The sequence below is a fragment of the Ranitomeya variabilis genome, chromosome 1 (genome assembly GCF_051348905.1).
Source record: "Ranitomeya variabilis isolate aRanVar5 chromosome 1, aRanVar5.hap1, whole genome shotgun sequence".
In the NCBI taxonomy this organism is placed as follows: Eukaryota; Metazoa; Chordata; class Amphibia; order Anura; family Dendrobatidae; genus Ranitomeya; species Ranitomeya variabilis.
Genome location: NC_135232.1, coordinates 24,354,301 through 24,377,303, shown reverse-complemented (window position 1 = coordinate 24,377,303; position 23,003 = coordinate 24,354,301). Strand labels below are relative to the sequence as shown.

Genomic DNA, 23,003 nt, shown 5'->3' with positions numbered 1-23,003 from the left:
GACACTAACAGTGCCGAGCTCCTGCTCTGATTGGGCAGGAGGTGCTGATATTTCAGCACCTCCTGTGTGGTCATGCTGAGATCAGTCACTCAGCAATCTGGTTGCTGGGACCGATGGCATGGGTCCCCGCACCTCCTCCTGTGCCGCTCAACTGTCTTCACTGAACTCACAGTGACAGTCAAGTCCGCTCATGACGTGCTATGTCCATCATTGGGTGTTAAGGGGTTTGGTGATTGTAAATCGACAAACTGCTATTTGTTCAAGCTTAGCGAAAAATTCAATTTGTTGGACTAGTAGAAAACAGGTGTCTGTAGCCTTGCCATCTACAGAAGCAGAGTAGGTGTCTGCAGCCCATGCAAGTCACAAAGATATTTGATTAAATCAATCATTAATTTATCTAGGTAAACTCAACCTACGGCGGTTTATGAACACAACCGAGGATGCATGAAACTTGCATGCAGTGAGATCCATATGTGAACCAAAAATATTGATGTTATACATCATCACATGATCTGATAGTTTGTGGCATAATTGAGTTTATTGAGAGACTGATCAGATGATAGCCGATATTATGACAAAGCCACTTAAAAGAAACAAATTTGAAGAACTCAAAACCACTATGGGACTAACAGGATAAGTAGTTGTTGAGTGGGGGTGTTGGAAAAATGCTTATTATTGTATATATTGCATCATCTACTATTTAGTACTGTTTAATAGTGATGAGTTTCTGTCTCCAGCAGTAATGTTATATTGACAATAATACATTGTTAAGAAAAAAAGAACCAGGATGTTTCTGCTCACTGTGTGTGTAGCTGGAGCAGTTTTACTTTCACTCTGCAAGTCAAACAAGATGCTAAGATCCTAAGCTATAACAAATACCAGTTGTAAGCTGTTATCTTTGCTCCTGAAGAAACATATATTCACTGTTGAATGGCTGGACAGTACAGAGATTAATCTGCTACCAAAAAGTCTACCAATTTTCTTTTCTTTATCTTTTTAAGTGACTATATATACTATATTGTCTTGTATATGTTTGGCCTAATTGTTGGATTAAACATAAAATATTTATTAGCTTTGTTCCTCTTGTTCTATAAACCGCATCCCGGCAGCCATGTGAGGCTCAATGTTACCAGGGACGGGTGTCCAATTTGCCTCTAATAAACGGTTGGTGACGGCGTTTTTCTCCGGTTATTGCGGAAGTGACCGTACCAAAGAGTTTGGAACCGGATGTACAGTATATATTTTATACATTCACTGTTAAAGCCCAATAACCTGCCCAATAGCCATAGTAGTTGTTGACTCGTCCATCGATCATCAGGCAATTGTGTGATGGTTCTGATGATTGGTGGCAGCGGTGGGATATCTTCATAATCTCTTGGTCCTGACGATTGGTGGCAGTGGTGGGATATCTTCATAATCTCCTGGACGGTAATTAATTAGTGGCACACAGAAAAGGTGTAGATCCTTGGGAAGAGACTGCTGTTGGACAGTTGCAGCTGTGATTCGTGCTTCCTCCTCGCGCTGCAACCCCTTCACTATGCAGATTATCATTCACCCCCTTCAAATAATGGACTTATTGTATCTACCGTATTTATTTAGCAAAAATGGCATTTTCTTAAATATTTTCTATATATATATATATATATATATATATATATATATATATATAAAAAAAAATAAATAATGTATCCTGGATCCTCCGCATGTAAAAAACAACCGCAGAGCCCCTTCCCCACTCGGAGCCGGTCCTTCTCCAGGACCGCAGAGAACTGAAGCATCTCCTGCGGAGTCCGATCTCCATCCGGGAGTCACTGAACGAGAGTAAAGTAGTTTGAGAAAAGTTCTTCTCCGCAGCGAATGTCTCTGAGAGCGATGAGGACCACACAGCGCAACGGCCTAAGAAAGAGAAGACGAGGAGTAAGTGCAAAAATGGTGAAAAATGCACCCTGCTATGTAGGTGAGACCCCCGCAGAGGATGTATATGTCCATACTGACCCCTCCACATCATGGGAGTAGCGGATATTGGGGATGTACTGCCTCAGCTCCACTGGGAAAGACTCCGGACATCGAATTCCTGGTAAGAGATGTTGGCCGCGTGCTCTGCGGGAAGAAGACGTGAAGCAGTGACCCCACCTGTGTGACGGCTGCACATGTAGAGGAAATGTGGGATGTGAGCGGGGGGCCGCAGATGACACCTGGGTATATTACCATTAGAGCAGTTATTCACATACTGCCCCACCGCCAGGGGATTGAGGAGGGCGCTGGTCAGCCAGGTGATGTCACACATCTTCAGGGGTCCGAGTTGATCTCTTCTGCTGCACGACCTGAAACAAAAGCCCCTGTAAGATTTTCACGATACAGAACATCCCCTTTAGGCCGGGATCACACTGCGTTTGGAAAAAAGCTGGAAGAAAGCACTGTATTCACAATTCTGCATGATTCCTGCTTGTTCAGTGTCTGCACAGCGCCACCCTGTGGCTAAAAGCTGAAAAGGGCAGATGGAGAATCCCATGTCAGCCTACGGGATTATCAGGGAGTTTCTGTCCGAAAAACACATTAAAAACTGCTGAGAAGACGGATTCTGAGCGTTCCTAGGTAGCGATAACTCGCTGTTCACATGTTCAGGTTTTCCAACATCTTCTAATCGCTTCAGATTTCTGAAGACACCAAGCGTTCTTCCAGCAGAGTGGATGGCATTTATAGAAACCTCCTGCCCGCTTTTTTTTTGCTGCAGATTGTGACGTCTCTTGCGTGTTTTGGGGGACAGAGGATCCTAAAATATTACAGGATACGGACACCTCTGGGACAATTGTGTTACTTCAATGCACACATTTTAGTCTAAGCATAATTATTCCAGTAGGATTTTATATAAAATGTCGTCTCATTTGTCTTCTACATCCTCTATGTATCACGGTACATAGCAGACTGGAGGATGAGTTACCAGTGATTTGTCAGTGAGCGTGCTCTCTGATCTGTAACTCTCATCTCTCTTCTCCTGAACCATCTTCTATGTTGATTTATGACCAGTTGAAAAATTAAATCCGTGCTCACTGGCAGGTTGCTGGGAACTCAAGCTGCTGTGTACAGTGATACATAGAGGATGTAGAAGGCGAACACTGCAACATTCCTAATGACAACATATTATTTTTATACAAAAATACATACATTTAAGTAAAAAAAAAATTCAAGGTGCCGTCCACACCCGTCACAGCTCCTCTCACCTGTACACGGACTTCGAGATTCCCTTGTCACTCCCATCAATGAGAATCCCATCGAGGCATCTGAAAATAAATGGATTTCCGATTGATTGAAAGAAGATGGGCTCAAAACTCTGATAGACGGCACCTGCAAAATAAGGGAGAAGACGACCTCAAACGCGCAGGCAAAATCCGAGCAAAAACTCCTCAAGGACAAAGCAAAGAAAGCAAATTCCGGATCAGAGAAGAAATGAATTCCTAGTTTTATCTCTAATCCACTCCTAGAACATATCTGTACAATGACTTATCACATCCACAGCAGAATAGTGAGTGCAGCTCTGGAGCATAAAAGAGGATGTAACTCAGGATCAATAATGTAATGTATGTACACAGTGACTGCACCAGCAGAATAGTGAGTGCAGCTCTGGGGTATAATACAGGATGTAACTCAGGATCAGTAATGTAATGTATGTACACAGTGACTGCACCAGCAGAATAGTGAGTGCAGCTCTGGAGTATAATACAGGATGTAACTCAGGATCAGTAGTGTAATGTATGTACACAGTGACTGCACCAGCAGAATAGTGAGTGCAGCTCTGGGGTATAATACAGGATGTAACTCAGGATCAGTAATGTAATGTATGTACACAGTGACTGCACCAGCAGAATAGTGAGTGCAGCTCTGGAGTATAATACAGGATGTAACTCAGGATCAGTAATGTATGTATACAGTGACTGCACCAGCAGAATAGTGAGTGCAGCTCTGGAGTATAATACAGGATGTAACTCAGGATCAGTAATGTAATGTATGTACACAGTGACTGCACCAGCAGAATAGTGAGTGCAGCTCTGGGGTATAATACAGGGTGTAACTCAGGATCAGTAATGTAATGTGTGTACACAGTGACTGCCCCAGCAGAATAGTGAGTGCAGCTCTGGAGTATAATACAGGATGTAACTCAGGATCAGTAATGTAATGTATGTACACAGTGACTGCACCAGCAGAATAGTGAGTGCAGCTCTGGGGTATAATACATGGTGTAACTCAGGATCAGTAATGTAATGTGTGTACACAGTGACTGCCCCAGCAGAATAGCGAGTGCAGCTCTGGGGTATAATACAGGATGTAACTCAGGATCAGTAATGTAATGTATGTACACAGTGAGTGCACCAGCAGAATAGTGAGTGCAGCTCTGGGGTATAATACAGGAGGTAACTCAGGATCAGTAATGTAATGTATGTACACAGTGACTTCCCCAGCAGAATAGTGAGTGCAGCTCTGGGGAATAATACAGGATGTAACTCAGGATCAGCAATGTAATGTATGTACACAGTGACTGCACCAGCAGAATAGTGAGTGCAGCTCTGGGGTATAATACAGGATGTAACTCAGGATCAGTAATGTATGTACACAGTGACTGCCCCAGCAGAATAGTGAGTGCAGCTCTGGGGTATAATACAGGATGTAACTCAGGATCAGTAATGTAATGTACACAGTGACTGCACCAGCAGAATAGCGAGTGCAGCTCTGGAGTATAATACAGGATGTAACTCAGGATCAGTAATGTAATGTATGTACACAGTGACTGCACCAGCAGAATAGTGAGTGCAGCTCTAGAGTATAATACAGGAGGTAACTCAGGATCAGTAATGTAATGTATGTACACAGTGACTGCACCAGCAGAATAGTGAGTGCAGCTCTGGGGTATAATACAGGAGGTAACTCAGGATCAGTAATGTAATGTATGTACACAGTGACTGCACCAGCACAATAGTGAGTGCAGCTCTGGGGTATAATACAGGAGGTAACTCAGGATCAGTAATGTAATGTATGTACACAGTGACTGCACCAGCAGAATAGTGAGTGCAGCTCTGGGGTATAATACAGGATGTAACTCAGGATCAGTAATGTAATGCTACACAGTGACTGCACCAGCAGAATAGTGAGTGCAGCTCTGGAATATAATACAGGATGTAACTCAGGATCAGTAATGTAATGTATGTACACAGTGACTGCACCAGCAGAATAGTGAGTGCAGCTCTGGAGTATAATACAGGAGGTAACTCAGGATCAGTAGTGTAATGTATGTACACAGTGACTGCACTAGCAGAATAGCGAGTGCAGCTCTGGGGTATAATACAGGATGTAACTCAGGATCAGTAATGTAATGTATGTACACAGTGACTGCACCAGCAGAATAGTGAGTGCAGCTCTGGGGTATAATACAGGAGGTAACTCAGGATCAGTAATGTAATGTATGTACACAGTGACTGCCCCAGCAGAATAGTGAGTGCAACTCTGGGGTATAATACAGGATGTAACTCAGGATCAGTAATGTAATGTATGTACACAGTGACTGCACCAGCAGAATAGTGAGTGCAGCTCTGGAGTATAATACAGGAGGTAACTCAGGATCAGTAATGTAATGTATGTACACAGTGACTGCCCCAGCAGAATAGTGAGTGCAACTCTGGGGTATAATACAGGATGTAACTCAGGATCAGTAATGTAATGTATGTACACAGTGACTGCACCAGCAGAATAGTGAGTGCAGCTCTGGGGTATAATACAGGATGTAACTCAGGATCAGTAATGTAATGTATGTACACAGTGACTGCACCAGCAGAATAGTGAGTGCAGCTCTGGGGTATAATACAGGATGTAACTCAGGATCAGTAATGTAATGTATGTACACAGTGACTGCACCAGCAGAATAGTGAGTGCAGCTCTGGAGTATAATACAGGAGGTAACTCAGGATCAGTAATGTAATGTATGTACACAGTGACTGCACCAGCAGAATAGTGAGTGCAGCTCTGGAGTATAATACAGGAGGTAACTCAGGATCAGTAATGTATGTACACAGTGACTGCACCAGCAGAATAGTGAGTGCAGCTCTGGAGTATAATACAGGATGTAACTCGGGATCAGTAATGTAATGTATGTACACAGTGACTGCACCAGCAGAATAGTGAGTGCAGCTCTGGGGTATAATACAGGATGTAACTCAGGATCAGTAGTGTAATGTATGTACACAGTGACTGCACCAGCAGAATAGTGAGTGCAGCTCTGGGGTATAATACAGGATGTAACTCAGGATCAGTAATGTAATGTATGTACACAGTGACTGCACCAGCAGAATAGTGAGTACAGCTCTGGAGTATAATACAGGATGTAACTCAGGATCAGTAATGTATGTATACAGTGACTGCACCAGCAGAATAGTGAGTGCAGCTCTGGAGTATAATACAGGATGTAACTCAGGATCAGTAATGTAATGTATGTACACAGTGACTGCACCAGCAGAATAGTGAGTGCAGCTCTGGGGTATAATACAGGGTGTAACTCAGGATCAGTAATGTAATGTGTGTACACAGTGACTGCCCCAGCAGAATAGCGAGTGCAGCTCTGGGGTATAATACAGGATGTAACTCAGGATCAGTAATGTAATGTATGTACACAGTGAGTGCACCAGCAGAATAGTGAGTGCAGCTCTGGGGTATAATACAGGAGGTAATTCAGGATCAGTAATGTAATGTATGTACACAGTGACTTCCCCAGCAGAATAGTGAGTGCAGCTCTGGGGTATAATACAGGAGGTAACTCAGGATCAGCAATGTAATGTATGTACACAGTGACTGCACCAGCAGAATAGTGAGTGCAGCTCTGGGGTATAATACAGGATGTAACTCAGGATCAGTAATGTAATGTATGTACACAGTGACTGTACCAGCAGAATAGTGAGTGCAGCTCTGGGGTATAATACAGGATGTAACTCAGGATCAGTAATGTAATGTATGTACACAGTGACTGCACCAGCAGAATAGTGAGTGCAGCTCTGGAGTATAATACTGGATGTAACTCGGGATCAGTAATGTAATGTACGTACACAGTGACTGCACCAGCAGAATAATGAGTGCAGCTCTGGGGTATAATACAGGGTGTAACTCAGGATCAGTAATGTAATGTATGTACACAGTGACTGCAGCAGCAGAATAGTGAGTGCAGCTCTGGAGTATAATACAGGATGTAACTCAGGATCAGTAATGTATGTACACAGTGACTGCCCCAGCAGAATAGTGAGTGCAGCTCTGGGGTATAATACAGGATGTAACTCAGGATCAGTAATGTAATGTACACAGTGACTGCACCAGCAGAATAGCGAATGCAGCTCTGGAGTATAATACAGGATGTAACTCAGGATCAGTAATGTAATGTATGTACACAGTGACTGCACCAGCAGAATAGTGAGTGCAGCTCTGGGGTATAATACAGGATGTAACTCAGGATCAGTAATGTAATGTATGTACACAGTGACTGCACCAGCAGAATAGTGAGTACAGCTCTGGAGTATAATACAGGATGTAACTCAGGATCAGTAATGTATGTATACAGTGACTGCACCAGGAGAATAGTGAGTGCAGCTCTGGAGTATAATACAGGATGTAACTCAGGATCAGTAATGTAATGTATGTACACAGTGACTGCCCCAGCAGAATAGCGAGTGCAGCTCTGGGGTATAATACAGGATGTAACTCAGGATCAGTAATGTAATGTATGTACACAGTGACTGCCCCAGCAGAATAGCGAGTGCAGCTCTGGAGTATAATACAGGATGTAACTCAGGATCAGTAATGTAATGTATGTACACAGTGAGTGCACCAACAGAATAGTGAGTGCAGCTCTGGGGTATAATACAGGAGGTAACTCAGGATCAGTAATGTAATGTATGTACACAGTGACTTCCCCAGCAGAATAGTGAGTGCAGCTCTGGGGAATAATACAGGATGTAACTCAGGATCAGCAATGTAATGTATGTACACAGTGACTGCACCAGCAGAATAGTGAGTGCAGCTCTGGGGTAAAATACAGGATGTAACTCAGGATCAGTAATGTAATGTATGTACACAGTGACTGCACCAGCAGAATAGTGAGTGCAGCTCTGGGGTATAATACAGGATGTAACTCAGGATCAGTAATGTAATGTATGTACACAGTGACTGCACCAGCAGAAAAGTGAGTGCAGCTCTGGAGTATAATACAGGATGTAACTCAGGATCAGTAATGTATGTACACAGTGACTGCCCCAGCAGAATAGTGAGTGCAGCTCTGGGGTATAATACAGGATGTAACTCAGGATCAGTAATGTAATGTACACAGTGACTGCACCAGCAGAATAGCGAGTGCAGCTCTGGAGTATAATACAGGATGTAACTCAGGATCAGTAATGTAATGTATGTACACAGTGACTGCACCAGCAGAATAGTGAGTGCAGCTCTAGAGTATAATACAGGATGTAACTCAGGATCAGTAATGTATGTACACAGTGACTGCCCCAGCAGAATAGTGAGTGCAGCTCTGGGGTATAATACAGGATGTAACTCAGGATCAGTAATGTAATGTACACAGTGACTGCACCAGCAGAATAGCGAGTGCAGCTCTGGAGTATAATACAGGATGTAACTCAGGATCAGTAATGTAATGTATGTACACAGTGACTGCACCAGCAGAATAGTGAGTGCAGCTCTAGAGTATAATACAGGAGGTAACTCAGGATCAGTAATGTAATGTATGTACACAGTGACTGCAGCAGCAGAATAGTGAGTGCAGCTCTGGAGTATAATACAGGATGTAACTCAGGATCAGTAATGTATGTACACAGTGACTGCCCCAGCAGAATAGTGAGTGCAGCTCTGGGGTATAATACAGGATGTAACTCAGGATCAGTAATGTAATGTACACAGTGACTGCACCAGCAGAATAGCGAGTGCAGCTCTGGAGTATAATACAGGATGTAACTCAGGATCAGTAATGTAATGTATGTACACAGTGACTGCACCAGCAGAATAGTGAGTGCAGCTCTAGAGTATAATACAGGAGGTAACTCAGGATCAGTAATGTAATGTATGTACACAGTGACTGCAACAGCAGAATAGTGAGTGCAGCTCTGGGGTATAATACAGGAGGTAACTCAGGATCAGTAATGTAATGTATGTACACAGTGACTGCACCAGCAGAATAGTGAGTGCAGCTCTGGGGTATAATACAGGAGGTAACTCAGGATCAGTAATGTAATGTATGTACACAGTGACTGCACCAGCAGAATAGTGAGTGCAGCTCTGGGGTATAATACAGGAGGTAACTCAGGATCAGTAATGTAATGTATGTACACAGTGACTGCACCAGCAGAATAGTGAGTGCAGCTCTGGAGTATAATACAGGGTGTAACTCAGGATCAGTAATGTAATGTATGTACACAGTGACTGCACCAGCAGAATAGTGAGTGCAGCTCTGGAGTATAATACAGGGTGTAACTCAGGATCAGTAATGTAATGTATGTACACAGTGACTGCACCAGCAGAATAGTGAGTGCAGCTCTGGAGTATAATACAGGATGTAACTCAGGATCAGTAATGTAATGTATGTACACAGTGACTGCACCAGCAGAATAGTGAGTGCAGCTCTGGAGTATAATACAGTATGTAACTCAGGATCAGTAATGTAATGTATGTACACAGTGACTGCACCAGCAGAATATTGAGTGCAGCTCTGGAGTATAATACAGGATGTAACTCAGGATCAGTAATGTAATGTATGTACACAGTGACTGCACCAGCAGAATAGTGAGTGCAGCTCTGGAGTATAATACAGGGTGTAACTCAGGATCAGTAATGTAATGTATGTACACAGTGACTGCACCAGCAGAATAGTGAGTGCAGCTCTGGAGTATAATACAGGATGTAACTCAGGATCAGTAATGTAATGTATGTACACAGTGACTGCACCAGCAGAATAGTGAGTGCAGCTCTGGAGTATAATACAGTATGTAACTCAGGATCAGTAATGTAATGTATGTACACAGTGACTGCACCAGCAGAATAGTGAGTGCAGCTCTGGGGTATAATACAGGATGTAACTCAGGATCAGTAATGTAATGTACACAGTGACTGCACCAGCAGAATAGTGAGTGCAGCTCTGGAGTATAATACAGGAGGTAACTCAGGATCAGTAGTGTAATGTATGTACACAGTGACTGCACCAGCAGAATAGCGAGTGCAGCTCTGGGGTATAATACAGGATGTAACTCAGGATCAGTAATGTAATGTATGTACACAGTGACTGCACCAGCAGAATAGTGAGTGCAGCTCTGGGGTATAATACAGGAGGTAACTCAGGATCAGTAATGTAATGTATGTACACAGTGACTGCCCCAGCAGAATAGTGAGTGCAACTCTGGGGTATAATACAGGATGTAACTCAGGATCAGTAATGTAATGTATGTACACAGTGACTGCACCAGCAGAATAGTGAGTGCAGCTCTGGAGTATAATACAGGGTGTAACTCAGGATCAGTAATGTAATGTATGTACACAGTGACTGCACCAGCAGAATAGTGAGTGCAGCTCTGGAGTATAATACAGGGTGTAACTCAGGATCAGTAATGTAATGTATGTACACAGTGACTGCACCAGCAGAATAGTGAGTGCAGCTCTGGAGTATAATACAGGATGTAACTCAGGATCAGTAATGTAATGTATGTACACAGTGACTGCACCAGCAGAATAGTGAGTGCAGCTCTGGAGTATAATACAGTATGTAACTCAGGATCAGTAATGTAATGTATGTACACAGTGACTGCACCAGCAGAATATTGAGTGCAGCTCTGGAGTATAATACAGGATGTAACTCAGGATCAGTTATGTAATGTATGTACACAGTGACTGCACCAGCAGAATAGTGAGTGCAGCTCTGGAGTATAATACAGGGTGTAACTCAGGATCAGTAATGTAATGTATGTACACAGTGACTGCACCAGCAGAATAGTGAGTGCAGCTCTGGAGTATAATACAGGGTGTAACTCAGGATCAGTAATGTAATGTATGTACACAGTGACTACACCAGCAGAATAGTGAGTGCAGCTCTGGAGTATAATACAGGATGTAACTCAGGATCAGTAATGTAATGTATGTACACAGTGACTGCACCAGCAGAATAGTGAGTGCAGCTCTGGAGTATAATACAGGATGTAACTCAGGATCAGTAATGTATGTATACAGTGACTGCACCAGCAGAATAGTGAGTGCAGCTCTGGAGTATAATACAGGATGTAACTCAGGATCAGTAATGTAATGTATGTACACAGTGACTGCACCAGCAGAATAGTGAGTGCAGCTCTGGGGTATAATACAGGGTGTAACTCAGGATCAGTAATGTAATGTGTGTACACAGTGACTGCCCCAGCAGAATAGCGAGTGCAGCTCTGGGGTATAATACAGGATGTAACTCAGGATCAGTAATGTAATGTATGTACACAGTGAGTGCACCAGCAGAATAGTGAGTGCAGCTCTGGGGTATAATACAGGAGGTAATTCAGGATCAGTAATGTAATGTATGTACACAGTGACTTCCCCAGCAGAATAGTGAGTGCAGCTCTGGGGTATAATACAGGAGGTAACTCAGGATCAGCAATGTAATGTATGTACACAGTGACTGCACCAGCAGAATAGTGAGTGCAGCTCTGGGGTATAATACAGGATGTAACTCAGGATCAGTAATGTAATGTATGTACACAGTGACTGTACCAGCAGAATAGTGAGTGCAGCTCTGGGGTATAATACAGGATGTAACTCAGGATCAGTAATGTAATGTATGTACACAGTGACTGCACCAGCAGAATAGTGAGTGCAGCTCTGGAGTATAATACTGGATGTAACTCGGGATCAGTAATGTAATGTACGTACACAGTGACTGCACCAGCAGAATAATGAGTGCAGCTCTGGGGTATAATACAGGGTGTAACTCAGGATCAGTAATGTAATGTATGTACACAGTGACTGCAGCAGCAGAATAGTGAGTGCAGCTCTGGAGTATAATACAGGATGTAACTCAGGATCAGTAATGTATGTACACAGTGACTGCCCCAGCAGAATAGTGAGTGCAGCTCTGGGGTATAATACAGGATGTAACTCAGGATCAGTAATGTAATGTACACAGTGACTGCACCAGCAGAATAGCGAATGCAGCTCTGGAGTATAATACAGGATGTAACTCAGGATCAGTAATGTAATGTATGTACACAGTGACTGCACCAGCAGAATAGTGAGTGCAGCTCTAGAGTATAATACAGGAGGTAACTCAGGATCAGTAATGTAATGTATGTACACAGTGACTGCACCAGCAGAATAGTGAGTGCAGCTCTGGGGTATAATACAGGATGTAACTCAGGATCAGTAATGTAATGTATGTACACAGTGACTGCACCAGCAGAATAGTGAGTACAGCTCTGGAGTATAATACAGGATGTAACTCAGGATCAGTAATGTATGTATACAGTGACTGCACTAGGAGAATAGTGAGTGCAGCTCTGGAGTATAATACAGGATGTAACTCAGGATCAGTAATGTAATGTATGTACACAGTGACTGCCCCAGCAGAATAGCGAGTGCAGCTCTGGGGTATAATACAGGATGTAACTCAGGATCAGTAATGTAATGTATGTACACAGTGACTGCCCCAGCAGAATAGCGAGTGCAGCTCTGGAGTATAATACAGGATGTAACTCAGGATCAGTAATGTAATGTATGTACACAGTGAGTGCACCAACAGAATAGTGAGTGCAGCTCTGGGGTATAATACAGGAGGTAACTCAGGATCAGTAATGTAATGTATGTACACAGTGACTTCCCCAGCAGAATAGTGAGTGCAGCTCTGGGGAATAATACAGGATGTAACTCAGGATCAGCAATGTAATGTATGTACACAGTGACTGCACCAGCAGAATAGTGAGTGCAGCTCTGGGGTAAAATACAGGATGTAACTCAGGATCAGTAATGTAATGTATGTACACAGTGACTGCACCAGCAGAATAGTGAGTGCAGCTCTGGGGTATAATACAGGATGTAACTCAGGATCAGTAATGTAATGTATGTACACAGTGACTGCACCAGCAGAAAAGTGAGTGCAGCTCTGGAGTATAATACAGGATGTAACTCAGGATCAGTAATGTATGTACACAGTGACTGCCCCAGCAGAATAGTGAGTGCAGCTCTGGGGTATAATACAGGATGTAACTCAGGATCAGTAATGTAATGTACACAGTGACTGCACCAGCAGAATAGCGAGTGCAGCTCTGGAGTATAATACAGGATGTAACTCAGGATCAGTAATGTAATGTATGTACACAGTGACTGCACCAGCAGAATAGTGAGTGCAGCTCTAGAGTATAATACAGGATGTAACTCAGGATCAGTAATGTATGTACACAGTGACTGCCCCAGCAGAATAGTGAGTGCAGCTCTGGGGTATAATACAGGATGTAACTCAGGATCAGTAATGTAATGTACACAGTGACTGCACCAGCAGAATAGCGAGTGCAGCTCTGGAGTATAATACAGGATGTAACTCAGGATCAGTAATGTAATGTATGTACACAGTGACTGCACCAGCAGAATAGTGAGTGCAGCTCTAGAGTATAATACAGGAGGTAACTCAGGATCAGTAATGTAATGTATGTACACAGTGACTGCAGCAGCAGAATAGTGAGTGCAGCTCTGGAGTATAATACAGGATGTAACTCAGGATCAGTAATGTATGTACACAGTGACTGCCCCAGCAGAATAGTGAGTGCAGCTCTGGGGTATAATACAGGATGTAACTCAGGATCAGTAATGTAATGTACACAGTGACTGCACCAGCAGAATAGCGAGTGCAGCTCTGGAGTATAATACAGGATGTAACTCAGGATCAGTAATGTAATGTATGTACACAGTGACTGCACCAGCAGAATAGTGAGTGCAGCTCTGGGGTATAATACAGGAGGTAACTCAGGATCAGTAATGTAATGTATGTACACAATGACTGCACCAGCAGAATAGTGAGTGCAGCTCTGGGGTATAATACAGGAGGTAACTCAGGATCAGTAATGTAATGTATGTACACAGTGACTGCACCAGCAGAATAGTGAGTGCAGCTCTGGGGTATAATACAGGATGTAACTCAGGATCAGTAATGTAATGTACACAGTGACTGCACCAGCAGAATAGTGAGTGCAGCTCTGGAGTATAATACAGGAGGTAACTCAGGATCAGTAGTGTAATGTATGTACACAGTGACTGCACCAGCAGAATAGCGAGTGCAGCTCTGGGGTATAATACAGGATGTAACTCAGGATCAGTAATGTAATGTATGTACACAGTGACTGCACCAGCAGAATAGTGAGTGCAGCTCTGGGGTATAATACAGGAGGTAACTCAGGATCAGTAATGTAATGTATGTACACAGTGACTGCACCAGCAGAATAGTGAGTGCAGCTCTGGAGTATAATACAGGGTGTAACTCAGGATCAGTAATGTAATGTATGTACACAGTGACTGCACCAGCAGAATAGTGAGTGCAGCTCTGGAGTATAATACAGGGTGTAACTCAGGATCAGTAATGTAATGTATGTACACAGTGACTGCACCAGCAGAATAGTGAGTGCAGCTCTGGAGTATAATACAGGATGTAACTCAGGATCAGTAATGTAATGTATGTACACAGTGACTGCACCAGCAGAATAGTGAGTGCAGCTCTGGAGTATAATACAGTATGTAACTCAGGATCAGTAATGTAATGTATGTACACAGTGACTGCACCAGCAGAATATTGAGTGCAGCTCTGGAGTATAATACAGGATGTAACTCAGGATCAGTAATGTAATGTATGTACACAGTGACTGCACCAGCAGAATAGTGAGTGCAGCTCTGGAGTATAATACAGGGTGTAACTCAGGATCAGTAATGTAATGTATGTACACAGTGACTGCACCAGCAGAATAGTGAGTGCAGCTCTGGAGTATAATACAGGATGTAACTCAGGATCAGTAATGTAATGTATGTACACAGTGACTGCACCAGCAGAATAGTGAGTGCAGCTCTGGAGTATAATACAGTATGTAACTCAGGATCAGTAATGTAATGTATGTACACAGTGACTGCACCAGCAGAATAGTGAGTGCAGCTCTGGGGTATAATACAGGATGTAACTCAGGATCAGTAATGTAATGTACACAGTGACTGCACCAGCAGAATAGTGAGTGCAGCTCTGGAGTATAATACAGGAGGTAACTCAGGATCAGTAGTGTAATGTATGTACACAGTGACTGCACCAGCAGAATAGCGAGTGCAGCTCTGGGGTATAATACAGGATGTAACTCAGGATCAGTAATGTAATGTATGTACACAGTGACTGCACCAGCAGAATAGTGAGTGCAGCTCTGGAGTATAATACAGGATGTAACTCAGGATCAGTAATGTAATGTATGTACACAGTGACTGCACCAGCAGAATAGTGAGTGCAGCTCTGGAGTATAATACAGTATGTAACTCAGGATCAGTAATGTAATGTATGTACACAGTGACTGCACCAGCAGAATATTGAGTGCAGCTCTGGAGTATAATACAGGATGTAACTCAGGATCAGTTATGTAATGTATGTACACAGTGACTGCACCAGCAGAATAGTGAGTGCAGCTCTGGAGTATAATACAGGGTGTAACTCAGGATCAGTAATGTAATGTATGTACACAGTGACTGCACCAGCAGAATAGTGAGTGCAGCTCTGGAGTATAATACAGGGTGTAACTCAGGATCAGTAATGTAATGTATGTACACAGTGACTACACCAGCAGAATAGTGAGTGCAGCTCTGGAGTATAATACAGGATGTAACTCAGGATCAGTAATGTAATGTATGTACACAGTGACTGCACCAGCAGAATAGTGAGTGCAGCTCTGGAGTATAATACAGGATGTAACTCAGGATCAGTAATGTAATGTATGTACACAGTGACTGCACCAGCAGAATAGTGAGTGCAGCTCTGGGGTATAATACAGGATGTAACTCAGGATCAGTAATGTAATGTATGTACACAGTGACTGCACCAGCAGAATAGTGAGTGCAGCTCTGGAGTATAATACAGGATGTAACTCAGGATCAGTAATGTAATGTATGTACACAGTGACTGCACCAGCAGAATAGTGAGTGCAGCTCTGGAGTATAATACAGTATGTAACTCAGGATCAGTAATGTAATGTATGTACACAGTGACTGCACCAGCAGAATAGTGAGTGCAGCTCTGGGGTATAATACAGGATGTAACTCAGGATCAGTAATGTAATGTACACAGTGACTGCACCAGCAGAATAGTGAGTGCAGCTCTGGAGTATAATACAGGAGGTAACTCAGGATCAGTAGTGTAATGTATGTACACAGTGACTGCACCAGCAGAATAGCGAGTGCAGCTCTGGGGTATAATACAGGATGTAACTCAGGATCAGTAATGTAATGTATGTACACAGTGACTGCACCAGCAGAATAGTGAGTGCAGCTCTGGGGTATAATACAGGAGGTAACTCAGGATCAGTAATGTAATGTATGTACACAGTGACTGCCCCAGCAGAATAGTGAGTGCAACTCTGGGGTATAATACAGGATGTAACTCAGGATCAGTAATGTAATGTATGTACACAGTGACTGCACCAGCAGAATAGTGAGTGCAGCTCTGGAGTATAATACAGGGTGTAACTCAGGATCAGTAATGTAATGTATGTACACAGTGACTGCACCAGCAGAATAGTGAGTGCAGCTCTGGAGTATAATACAGGGTGTAACTCAGGATCAGTAATGTAATGTATGTACACAGTGACTGCACCAGCAGAATAGTGAGTGCAGCTCTGGAGTATAATACAGGGTGTAACTCAGGATCAGTAATGTAATGTATGTACACAGTGACTGCACCAGCAGAATAGTGAGTGCAGCTCTGGAGTATAATACAGGATGTAACTCAGGATCAGTAATGTAATGTATGTACACAGTGACTGCACCAGCAGAATAGTGAGTGCAGCTCTGGAGTATAATACAGTATGTAACTCAGGATCAGTAATGTAATGTATGTACACAGTGACTGCACCAGCAGAATATTGAGTGCAGCTCTGGAGTATAATACAGGATGTAACTCAGGATCAGTTATGTAATGTATGTACACAGTGACTGCACCAGCAGAATAGTGAGTGCAGCTCTGGAGTATAATACAGGGTGTAACTCAGGATCAGTAATGTAATGTATGTACACAGTGACTGCACCAGCAGAATAGTGAGTGCAGCTCTGGAGTATAATACAGGGTGTAACTCAGGATCAGTAATGTAATGTATGTACACAGTGACTACACCAGCAGAATAGTGAGTGCAGCTCTGGAGTATAATACAGGATGTAACTCAGGATCAGTAATGTAATGTATGTACACAGTGACTGCACCAGCAGAATAGTGAGTGCAGCTCTGGAGTATAATACAGGATGTAACTCAGGATCAGTAATGTAATGTATGTACACAGTGACTGCACCAGCAGAATAGTGAGTGCAGCTCTGGAGTATAATACAGTATGTAACTCAGGATCAGTAATGTAATGTATGTACACAGTGACTGCACCAGCAGAATATTGAGTGCAGCTCTGGAGTATAATACAGGATGTAACTCAGGATCAGTTATGTAATGTATGTACACAGTGACTGCACCAGCAGAATAGTGAGTGCAGCTCTGGAGTATAATACAGGGTGTAACTCAGGATCAGTAATGTAATGTATGTACACAGTGACTGCACCAGCAGAATAGTGAGTGCAGCTCTGGAGTATAATACAGGGTGTAACTCAGGATCAGTAATGTAATGTATGTACACAGTGACTACACCAGCAGAATAGTGAGTGCAGCTCTGGAGTATAATACAGGATGTAACTCAGGATCAGTAATGTAATGTATGTACACAGTGACTGCACCAGCAGAATAGTGAGTGCAGCTCTGGAGTATAATACAGGATGTAACTCAGGATCAGTAATGTAATGTATGTACACAGTGACTGCACCAGCAGAATAGTGAGTGCAGCTCTGGGGTATAATACAGGATGTAACTCAGGATCAGTAATGTAATGTATGTACACAGTGACTGCACCAGCAGAATAGTGAGTGCAGCTCTGGAGTATAATACAGGATGTAACTCAGGATCAGTAATGTAATGTATGTACACAGTGACTGCACCAGCAGAATAGTGAGTGCAGCTCTGGAGTATAATACAGTATGTAACTCAGGATCAGTAATGTAATGTATGTACACAGTGACTGCACCAGCAGAATAGTGAGTGCAGCTCTGGGGTATAATACAGGATGTAACTCAGGATCAGTAATGTAATGTACACAGTGACTGCACCAGCAGAATAGTGAGTGCAGCTCTGGAGTATAATACAGGAGGTAACTCAGGATCAGTAGTGTAATGTATGTACACAGTGACTGCACCAGCAGAATAGCGAGTGCAGCTCTGGGGTATAATACAGGATGTAACTCAGGATCAGTAATGTAATGTATGTACACAGTGACTGCACCAGCAGAATAGTGAGTGCAGCTCTGGGGTATAATACAGGAGGTAACTCAGGATCAGTAATGTAATGTATGTACACAGTGACTGCCCCAGCAGAATAGTGAGTGCAACTCTGGGGTATAATACAGGATGTAACTCAGGATCAGTAATGTAATGTATGTACACAGTGACTGCACCAGCAGAATAGTGAGTGCAGCTCTGGAGTATAATACAGGGTGTAACTCAGGATCAGTAATGTAATGTATGTACACAGTGACTGCACCAGCAGAATAGTGAGTGCAGCTCTGGAGTATAATACAGGGTGTAACTCAGGATCAGTAATGTAATGTATGTACACAGTGACTGCACCAGCAGAATAGTGAGTGCAGCTCTGGAGTATAATACAGGGTGTAACTCAGGATCAGTAATGTAATGTATGTACACAGTGACTGCACCAGCAGAATAGTGAGTGCAGCTCTGGAGTATAATACAGGATGTAACTCAGGATCAGTAATGTAATGTATGTACACAGTGACTGCACCAGCAGAATAGTGAGTGCAGCTCTGGAGTATAATACAGTATGTAACTCAGGATCAGTAATGTAATGTATGTACACAGTGACTGCACCAGCAGAATATTGAGTGCAGCTCTGGAGTATAATACAGGATGTAACTCAGGATCAGTTATGTAATGTATGTACACAGTGACTGCACCAGCAGAATAGTGAGTGCAGCTCTGGAGTATAATACAGGGTGTAACTCAGGATCAGTAATGTAATGTATGTACACAGTGACTGCACCAGCAGAATAGTGAGTGCAGCTCTGGAGTATAATACAGGGTGTAACTCAGGATCAGTAATGTAATGTATGTACACAGTGACTACACCAGCAGAATAGTGAGTGCAGCTCTGGAGTATAATACAGGATGTAACTCAGGATCAGTAATGTAATGTATGTACACAGTGACTGCACCAGCAGAATAGTGAGTGCAGCTCTGGAGTATAATACAGGATGTAACTCAGGATCAGTAATGTAATGTATGTACACAGTGACTGCACCAGCAGAATAGTGAGTGCAGCTCTGGAGTATAATACAGGATGTAACTCAGGATCAGTAATGTAATGTATGTACACAGTGACTGCACCAGCAGAATAGTGAGTGCAGCTCTGGAGTATAATACAGGATGTAACTCAGGATCAGTAATGTAATGTATGTACACAGTGACTGCACCAGCAGAATAGTGAGTGCAGCTCTGGGGTATAATACAGGATGTAACTCAGGATCAGTAATGTAATGTATGTACACAGTGACTGCACCAGCAGAATAGTGAGTGCAGCTCTGGAGTATAATACAGGATGTAACTCAGGATCAGTAATGTAATGTATGTACACAGTGACTGCACCAGCAGAATAGTGAGTGCAGCTCTGGGGTATAATACAGGATGTAACTCAGGATCAGTAATGTAATGTATGTACACAGTGACTGCACCAGCAGAATAGTGAGTGCAGCTCTGGAGTATAATACAGGATGTAACTCAGGATCAGTAATGTAATGTATGTACACAGTGACTGCACCAGCAGAATAGTGAGTGCAGCTCTGGAGTATAATACAGGATGTAACTCAGGATCAGTAATGTAATGTATGTACACAGTGACTGCACCAGCAGAATAGTGAGTGCAGCTCTGGGGTATAATACAGGATGTCACTCAGGATCAGTAATGTACTTAGATTTGCTGTTCTGGGCGGTATATTTTGTGATTTCGGAGGGGGTGCTCGTGTACACAGGATGTTCTGGGTGCGGACATTTAGGACATTACCCGGATACATTGACACTACGGCTCCTTTAGGCACAAACCCTTTGGAGACGAACACTCCGGTTCCTGCGGCCTCCATGGTGCTCGGCTGCCGATCGATGTAGAACCCCAGACACTCGTAGATGGCGTCCGCAGGGTGCAGCGTGTGATGATGTCTGTGCTGCTGACCGCTGGTATCGGGCGCAGGGTACATGGCGCGGGTGGTCGGGGGCAGCAGCGACAGCAGATCCGTCTGTGCATTTATGTCCCATGTGAACAGGACCCGAAAGAAAGTGACGAGCGAGGAGCAGACGTCGTCATCCGCCACGACCTTGTCAGCGCGGCCGGCGGACACACAGCGCAGCGTCCTGGAGGAGGAAGAAGAGCAGAAGTGAGGAGCCGAGGTATTAACCCCTCGAGGACTCGAGCAATGGCTTATTCCGCCTCGTCGCTTTCTGCGGGTCAGGACTTTATTCTGGAGTCGTAGAGAGGATTGTGCTTTATTCTCGCGGCTTCATAGTCTTCACCTGTATTCATTTCTATAGAGGAAAAATGCAAAGAAAAAGGCAAATGTGCCGCAGCGCTCACCGACACTGCACGGGAATACACTATGTCACGTCTTTGCACTTTTATTTATTGCATTCATGGCGATTTATTACTTTATTAACATTTATTGTATATTTATACATATTTTAATCTTATAATTGTATTTAATTTATATTTAATATTTTATTTCTATAATCTGTATGTTCTAAGTAAGATTTTGCTCCGTACAATGTGGCTGCCACGAGGGAATCCACATGAACAGGTTCCGTCTCTGTCCCCTTAATCCAGGACATGATGGGAGTTGTAGTGCCTGCAGATCGCCAAGCAGTAGCTGCACAAGTAGCTATACCTTATACACGGGCGACATCTAGTGGTGAATCTACCGAATGGCATGCACTGTAGTACTCTGCTGCCCTCTAGTGCAAGTACACGGCCGTGAATGAACTTAAGTGCCTCACGGCTGCCATCTAGTGGTTCGTTTGTTCATCTGCATACTAACGCTATAAATGTGCTTCAAGAAATGTACACGGTCGCCATCTCGTGGCCGTTTGTGCAATTACAGGTAAGTTGCACAATAAGACGTGCTCCATCTTGTGGCAGCGGCATAAAATTACACGGAAGCAACAAACTGTAAGGAAGCGGCAGGAGCTCTGGTGCCACCTGGCGGTCACCGGTGTTTGCACATAGTTCGGACCCTCTTTCACTCCTTGCTGCGGGGTCTACAGATCCTCTGTAAATACAATCAGTCTGCGGGGGGCGCTAGTACCATCCCCGATACGTCTCCTCGGGTAATTACATAATACGTGCCCCCCATATATCCGGCAGTGCCATATACCAGACCTGCGGTTACGAGTCAGGTTCAGCGCCACCCAGGGGACAAACCGATATTTGTACGATCTCCAGCGGGAAAGGATCGCCCGCAAAACCGTGCTCGGAGCGGGCATGTCGCCTACCGGCGGGGCAGTGACGTAAGAGAGGGAGGGGATTAAAGACGTCATGAAAGGGAGGAGGAGCTGTGACGTCATATTCTGCGTGTCTACAAGCAGGGCCGTGACTCTGAGGAGGCGCCACCTTGTGGTGTGTTTCTATAATTACATGTATCAGAACGTATACCCCTGACGAGATGGACGAGTGACATCTAGTGGTTGGTTTTTCCAATTACACGCAAAAAAAATCTTGTTCAGGTGCCATCTAGTGGTAGCATTTTAAAATGACATGTAATAGACTATATGCCCTATAGGTGATGAACGAGTGACACCTTGTGGTCATTTATTCAAATTACACAGACGATGGCCAAGTCGCCTTCTAGTGGTATGTTTATGAAACTACATATAACTGAATCTATGCCTAGTAGGTCATGTTCGAGTGACATCTAGTGGTCACTTTATTAAATTAGAAGTAGCTCAATTATTTCTCTGCGCCATCTAGTGGTGACATTCCAGAATTACATGTAATGGAATGTATGCCATGTAGATACTGTGTTACTTGGGTGATTCCCAGTGGTTGTTTTATCTTATTATTTGAGACTATCGTAAAAAGAGATCCTCTAGTACCTTTTGGAATTACAATCTATGGAAATGTGTGTTCTGTAGAAGATTGCATGAGTGTCTCCTAGTGATCATCAGTGACCACCATAAGAAATTCCTTGTGGCGAGAGCTGAACCAGACGCCACCTAGTGGTGACTATATAGCGTTACATTTTAGAAACTGTGTGTGCTACAGGGAGCACACTGGTGACATCTAGTGGTCACTTTATTGAATTACATTGCTGCCCTCGTTTGGGATCCAAGGGGAGAGTGACATGTGAAGCCTGACATGCTACCTTTAGGAGACTTTTAGGCTGTGTGCACACGTTTCGGATCTTTCATGTCTTTTTGCTATAAAAATGCGATAAAAATGCTTACAATACGCATACATATGCATCCCATCATTTTTAATGCATTCCGCAATTTTTGTGCATATGTTGTGTTTTTTTCCAAGAAAAAAAAAGCGCAAAAAAACGCGAGAAATACGCAAAAAAAAAGTGAAAAATCCGCATGCGGATTTCTTGCAGAAAATGTCCGGTTTTGTTCAGGAAATTTCTGCAAGA

The 23,003-nt window shown here is 43.3% G+C and overlaps 1 pseudogene across 1 annotated transcript; it reads right to left on the bottom strand.

Moving 5' to 3' along the window:
• Positions 1–1,674: 1,674 nt before the first annotated feature.
• Positions 1,675–21,878, bottom strand: LOC143803364 (SET domain-containing protein 9-like; annotated as a pseudogene). The gene is made up of 6 exons (XR_013220948.1): positions 21,755–21,878; positions 20,393–20,736; positions 3,222–3,345; positions 2,209–2,324; positions 1,996–2,100; positions 1,675–1,896 (listed from the first exon to the last, which is right to left on the bottom strand). The product of XR_013220948.1 is annotated as an SET domain-containing protein 9-like (transcript).
• Between the last annotated feature and the right edge of the window lie 1,125 nt (positions 21,879–23,003).